The 7,265-nt window shown below is 35.7% G+C and overlaps 1 protein-coding gene and 1 long non-coding RNA gene across 3 annotated transcripts in view; both read left to right on the plus strand.

Moving 5' to 3' along the window:
* Nucleotides 1-1,800: 1,800 nt before the first annotated feature.
* On the plus strand, nucleotides 1,801-3,154 carry LOC106959410 (uncharacterized). The gene is made up of 2 exons (XR_001427341.1): nucleotides 1,801-2,104; nucleotides 2,858-3,154. It is a non-coding gene; the product is annotated as an uncharacterized LOC106959410 (long non-coding RNA).
* Nucleotides 3,155-3,706: 552 nt separating this feature from the next.
* capn15 (calpain 15) overlaps nucleotides 3,707-7,265 on the plus strand; it is a 58,516-nt gene continuing 54,957 nt past the window's right edge. Inside the window, exons 1-2 of one of the 2 annotated variants that reach the window (XM_015051976.1) lie at nucleotides 3,707-4,005; nucleotides 4,106-4,168. The gene's annotated coding sequence lies outside the window, so the exon portion shown is untranslated. The remainder of the gene's footprint in view (nucleotides 4,006-4,105; nucleotides 4,169-7,265) is intronic. The other variant, XM_015051975.1, reaches the window with a different exon arrangement.

Raw genomic sequence — 7,265 nt, forward strand, 5'->3', positions numbered from 1 at the left:
TATAATAATAATAAAAAATATTATTCTCTAATTATTAGAGAATAATTATTTTTTTTAGATTTACGGAATCTCAGCCTTCATAGCGGGGCTGAACCCGTATTACACCAAGCACTGTAGCTAATATTAGCTGGTATCTCGCCGGTGGACATAAATACAGTAAAGTAATATTCTAATCACAATATATACACAATAATATGTCCATCTTACTTGTGAAATGTTGTCTGTGGAGCCCTGACATCAATAGTCCATCGATCCGAACAACAATATCCCTCAGTGCTGAGGCATCTTCTGCTGTTTTGATTGAGCAAAGTAGGAGGGTATACCGCTCCAAGATGGCCGCCGGATTTCCTGCGGCCAATGCGGGGTCTACTCTTATATTATGTCCTTATATTATGTCTATGGCTGCTAGCACTTAGCATTCGTCAGCTACTCTTAGGCGGAAGTGAGATCTGTGTGCGACATTAATCATCACCCGGCTGGAACGTGGTGCGCTAAATAGTGAAACATAATTTAACGAAGATTAATTGTTATAGTCCTAATTATGACCCAGCGAGTCACAAAACTTAACTGAAAGATTTAAAGTCCAAGCACCCAGGGCTCTTTATTTTCCTGAAATGTGTGGAACTCTACGAATGGTTTATTACAGCCATGCTTAGCATCAACATCTAACGAAATTACACGTTGCGTAGTTGATTTACTCCAAACAAGAAGATGGAAACTTGCCTAATGTACGTTTTCTTTTCTTTGTTTTATTATTTTGGCAATATTTTTAAGTTTGCTCAAAATGTACAGGACCGTGGATGAAAATAGCTAACGTTAACTGGAACGTTGTTGCGTCGGGCGTGACGTCAAGCCCAGCTGGATTCTTATGGTGCCCAAAGTCGCACCATAAGAATCCAAACTGGTTTTGGTATGTGGATATTTTTTTTTTTTTTTATCAAAGATGACTTGATTTTTGCTTAAAAATTGAAGATAATACATTTAAATTCATACAATCCTTTTTTGTGGACAAAAATTAACTTTTTTTATATAACGAATAATCAATCTTATTAAGTGACTGGCAAAGAGTATGAGAAAATGAACCCCTTTTGCATGCTTTAATATTTAATTGTTGTTATCAGAAATCAGAAATAACAAAAGAAAAAAATTGATAGAACAAGAACTTATCATAATAAATTGAAAATGTAAATGCAAATTTATTTATTTATTTTTAATTCTCTGAAGTCATGCTGAGAAATACATATTTTATTCTGTCCAGAGTTTTATTTGGTCTAGTTTGATTTTCTTTTGCTATTGAAATTAATAGAAACAAAATCTCCAATATAGAGAAATAAAAATATGTAATAAAGACCTCGAGGAAGACGTAATTTTGAAACCTTCTTATACTGTGACTGTAGGAGACGCTGTATTTTCTGTACATCTCAAAGTTGTCACTATTTTTTCACCTCAAAGCAAACATAGATGGACAAGATGTTTAAGGAGTTAGAATAAGGGTAAATACTTTAAAAAGAGAAAATACTGAAAATACTCACTTCTACCACATAAGAACAGTTAGTGAACATAGTATTTCAGTGTAATAATTTGATCTTTAATATAAAAAAAAAGCACATAGGGCAATTCTTTGTTCCCTTATCTCATGCATCTTTATTTTTATTGCTTTTTCCTTCTTTATTTACATTTTTCTAAATCAGATTTCTCCTTCAGAGTTGTTCAGCTGTTTTATATGGTTGCAGCTTGGACTTCAGGAAAACTTGCCAACAATAAAACACATGGAAGCATTTTGTAAAGCAGACCTTCACAGGGAGTACTTTTTAAAAATGTTAATCCTGTGGTTGAAATCAATACCTCCTTGTGTGCTTATTGTCATTTGCTAGGAGAAAAACAAATCTAACTGGATGGCACCTTTAATCACAAAGCTCCCTCACTCTAACCCTTTGTTTTATTGTGTCCAGTACCGGCAGTATGTCATGCAGGACCTGTAACCCGCAGCAATTAAAGCTTAATGGGTGTTAGACTTTGTTTCATTACCCAAGCAGCTGAAATCTTCCTAATCCTTTGAACCCCCCTGGTTCAAACAACCTGGGTGACACCGGCATTAGCAGAGGTAATCCAGACTGTCTACAGTTTCACATGATACATTTTATCTTGAGAGAACTTATTTTGCATTGATGTGTAAAGAATCAGTAGAAAACCCAAATGAGTCTCCATGCAGCCAAGGCTTCTGGCTTACAGATGGGAAAAGCAGAAGCAGAGTGTCACTTTGAAAAGGTTTGTGTTTATTCAGATTATCATTACAGTAACACGTCCTGGATGACACCACTTCTAATCTGCCTCACTTGCTTTTGCTTCTCCTTTTTAAATCCCTGTCTGGTCGTTGGAAAGCAGACAGATGTTGGAGCCCTGGATAAGGGAAGGTCATTTTATTTATATAGCACATTTTTAACAACAAGGCAACTCTATGTGCTTCACATGAATTAGAGAAAACAACAAAATAAAAAAAAGCAAAAGAAAAACAAAAAGTACTCCATAATTTATAAACTAACAGGAGTTTCTCTGCATAAACTAATAGAAAAGAAAAGTAAAAAGTATAAAACTACATATTGGTTCCCCATGTTTAATAAGAATAAGTAGTTAGTAATTTATAGTATGTTCTGATAAAACTAGATGTTGGTTCTTCATGTTTGATTCTATACTTTCTAAGTTTGTTCCAGTTTTTTGAACTAACAGGAGTTTTTCTCTGATGTTAAAAGTTTAGTGTTAAATGTTGATGTAAGGTCATGAGTAGTTTCTCTAGATAAACTAATAGGAGTTTCTCTAGATTCTAAGTTTGTTCTAATTATATATAGTTCTTTTACAGCTGGAAACCATTGTCCAGGCCACATAAAGATGGCTACAAAGTCGGCCTTCTGTCACTTGAAGAACATTTCCAGGATTAAAGGACAAAATGTCCCAACATTCATAGTTGAGTTATTCTTTTTAGGAAGTCTTCACAGATATTCCTAAAAAGTCAAACCTCCAGCTGCAGCTGATCCAGAATGCTGCTGCTGGCCTTCTGACTAAAACTAGGAAAATAGAGCACATCACATAGTTTTGCATAGGAATAATTGTCCCAAAATGCTTTTGATTAATAATAATTGGAACCTCAATAATTCAATCTTTATTCCAACTTTTCTTTACTTTCAAATTAACTATTTTTCTCTGATTTTTTGTTTTCTTTATGTAAAGCACTTTGATTTGCAGTGTTGTTGAAATTAACTATACATATAAATTTGCCTTAATATTGCATGTGTAGTAGATCCAGCCTCGCACAATGCAAACACATGTATTACCAGTAGATGGCGCTACATATCCATCGTCTGAAATGTGGGTGGCCCAAATACACTTACAAGCAATAAAAAGCTTAAAAAAAGAAAACCAAACAAAACTTTTACAATATGAGATTGCAATTAAATCCACATGTTTTAATAAAATATTTTTTCACAGAGTCTGAATTAAAATAATATTTGTTAATAAGAGGGACGGAGGTCATACCCGGATATCCTTGTTAAAACATCAACATGGGAAATGGAGTTTCGCCATTTTCCCATTCTTCAATCCACGTTACGTCGGGGAACGTGACGTAGTTCAACACATCTAAAATGCGTTCCTTGATTGTTTATCGACGCTTGCGTCACGTAACCGCAAACTTACGTAATTTACGTACGTCCGAGTCCGTATTTGCTCCGTAGAGATTCCCCCTTCCTTCCTGGGCTGATTGAGGTAAACCTACGCGGTCGCATCATTATCGCTAATACCTGACGGAGTGGAAATAAACGGAAACATTTTACGTGCCTGACCGAAACCTGTGAGGTATGAGGCGGCCGCGGGGCGCGCGCAGCTGAAACCCGGAAGGGTTAAAGCGACCGAATTACCAGCAGGAGAGGAACTTAAGGTCTCCATGGCTGTGAAAAGTTAACGAAGAAACGACTGAGAAAACAGGAATTGTTCGTCCCTGTCCGACTCCAGGTAAGAATAAACGATACTTGAGAGGAGTTCAGGAAGTAAACGGCTGTGGAGGAGTATCGGTAATGTCGGCTAAATGACTGAAAAGAGTCTTTGTTTACAGTGTCCCCCCGGTGTCTTCGTCTCAGTAGGATTGGACACTTTATAGCAGCTCTCTGTAGCTGAGGTTAGTGGTTGTCTTACAGCTCTACAGTTTGTTCACTAATAAAATCAGTTGTGCCTGAAATAGTTTACAGCCCTGAACCAGAGGGACGAATCGGTCCACAAGTTCCTCCGAGCAAAATTGGACAACATTGTTATTATATGAATAAATGTATTATTATATAAATGATTAATGGGGCTTTGAAGCTTTAGTGCCGTTGATCTTCAGTATGTGTTTCTTTTTTGGGGTCAATGTCATAGAAGTGCATTTATTTACCTCTACATTTACTCTTCTTTACCTCACTTTCACTCTCACTGTAGTCATATTGAACAAATTAGAATGTTATTGGAAAAGTTCATGTATTACAGTGAAACACATTTTTATAAATTTATTACAAACAGATTGTTTAGAGGTTATTTTCAAGATTTAATTAATTCAAGTCCTGCGTGTTTATGGCTTTCAAAATTGATTACTGGTTTTTAACTTCAGCATTTCTTGATGTTTTGTGTAACATAAGGTTGATATTTCAATTTTAGCAGTTCATTTATTCACCTGGACATTTACTTTCTCTTTAAATGTCTATCCATGAGCTCGCCCTTTTGGTAATGGAGTCCACTTTTATTTATTTTTTGTTAATGTATATAGTAGTATGATAAATGAAAACAAATTCAATAATTTTCACTTACATAATTTATCATTTTTCTCTTTTTCTACCAGAAAATGGGTGATAAAAGTCTTCAGTCTGGTGATTTGGTCTCAACTAGCTCTTATTTTGAAGGACAGTTTTGTTTACAGAAATTTCATAATTAATTTTATTTGTTGTTTCTGGTTTGTTTATTTATTTTGCATATTTAAAAAGTCTTCCAGTTCCAGTGTTAAATGTTCATCAGAATTTAAAGTTTATTGATCTGTAAGAATATATTATTACTTGAAAATAGTCTCAAACAACAATATTATCGTTTCTGGGACAATTTGTCATCCAGCAAAATTTGGCCTATGTATTACAGTATGTATTTATATATGTATGTATTTTACTACTAAACGTGTGTTGGTATGTGTGGAAGCTCATGCATGTTGTGTTTTGTGTAACTCGGTTTGGTAGATAAGATCTGAATGACGTGGTGAAACTAAACAAAGTATCTTGATTTTTAAGAAAAATCTGAATTACTCATATTAATGCTTCAATAACAATTATTCAACATGCTGGATTTTGAAAAACTGCATTTCTATCAAATTTATAACTGTTTCTGTGAACAGTTGATATATGAATTTAATTGTATAGATGTAAACTGAAAGTTGATAATCCCGTTGTAAAATAAATAATAAATTAGGCTTGATTAGTTTTGCAGCGGATGTAAGGCGGGCGTTTTAATGTCTTTGCGCTGCTTGAATGGGGGCCTGCTGGGAAGATAAGGGGAAAAAGAGTCCTGGGTCACTCAGGATATTTGGGTGAAAAAATCTGCAATGTACCATGAAATCAGCTCACATCCTCGCTTCCCGTCCCTCTGAGAACCGACATGAAACCCGACCGCTCCCTCTGGCACCGGCGGTGTCAGCTGCTGCATCTCCGGCTCTTCCAGGGGGACAGGTGCTTCTCAGACAGGTGCATCCCTGTAACAAAGGGCTGCTTCACTTTGCTTCATTTTTTAAATTTTTTCCTTCCTGCCATGTTTAACGCCACAAACTGTGCAAGCAGCTGATTTAGTAATGGAAGTATTTTTGAATTCTGCTGATTGTGAGTGTGCTTGAGAATTTTCTTTCACCCAAATACTGTTGCATAAGTTGTGTCGTTTGTTAGAGGAATCGAAAGGATTTGCCGACAGCAATACTCATCTCGGCAGCCTCAGAGCTTTGCAACCTGTTCTTAGTGTCTTAGTTTTATTTATTTACTCTTCAGTCATTTTTTAACCATTTCTTACACTAGTCAATAAAGGCAAAAAAACCCCCCAAAAAAACACAAGACCAAACTCGTACAGAAATACTAGCTTGGTGAATCATAGACTGGAAAATGTGTATCTTCAGTTTGTTATCCATAAAGTATCATCAAAATCAAAGCAGAATAATGTTTTCTGTATATTTTTCTAAAATGTATCTCCAAGGAATCCCAACTGAGTCTGCAGACAAAATCATTAAAGAAAACATTGTATTCTTTCAGCAAATGATTCCCTCTAATTTAAGTAAAATAGTTTTTAACATTCATAATGACCTTAATTTTTTTAAAATGATCTATTAACTTGTAGCTACTTTAATTTTGAACCACTTTTGTATACAACTTAAAATGAGTTAATTATGTGCTCTGATCACAGTCAACACTGTTCTCAACTCTTTAGATTATTCATTGTATTTCTCCATAAGTAAGCTTGTTCTCTGGGATTCCCGGCAGACGTTTTAGGCCAGACAAACCAGTTTGAGTCGATGATTCAGCAGTTTGTATAGGCGATTCTCCTGCAGCACCTATTTATGCAAATGAGCAGCACTGGTTACTCATTTGTAGGCTACAAAGATTCATAGGAAAGCGTGTGGTTTGGTGAGTTCTTGTGATATGAATGTGGCCGTGCATTATGTGCTCGATTTGCTGTTGAGCGCCGCGTTTGTCGAACAAATGAGGCCAAGGAAGACACTTGAAGTGGGAGAGAGCGGACAGGAAAAGTTTGACGGCTTCTCTCAGTAATGTGCAGCGACACTTGAGCAGTGATGAGTGTCTGCACTGTCCTGCGTTTAACCCTTCGCTGCACCTCCCACCGCTGAGGCAGAGCCGGCCCAAAGCAGAAGCAAACTAAGCCGCTGCTCGTTTAATGAGCTGCAAAGTTGAAATAATGACATTAGGGATGCAAGTTATCGATTATAAAGTTGATTTATATTATTAATCATGCAGTAATTTTCTTAAAAAACAGATTTTTCTCGTTTTAAGACGGTTGACCATCTCTCCATATTATCTTTTATAATATGTTGAATTTAAAAAAGAAAAATTAAAATTTAACATTAGTTTGTGTCAGCTGTTTTCAATAGTGACTGGATAAACAGAAAATTGTGCTTTTCTCATGTTATTGAACTTTGACCTATATATAAAATATAACAAATCAGAAACCGCCTAAAGTACTAAGTAGAAAAATAAAAGATG

Source organism: Poecilia latipinna, unplaced genomic scaffold (assembly GCF_001443285.1).
Source record: "Poecilia latipinna isolate Pla-1442-1.1 unplaced genomic scaffold, P_latipinna-1.0 Scaffold1077, whole genome shotgun sequence".
Taxonomy (NCBI): domain Eukaryota; kingdom Metazoa; phylum Chordata; class Actinopteri; order Cyprinodontiformes; family Poeciliidae; genus Poecilia; species Poecilia latipinna.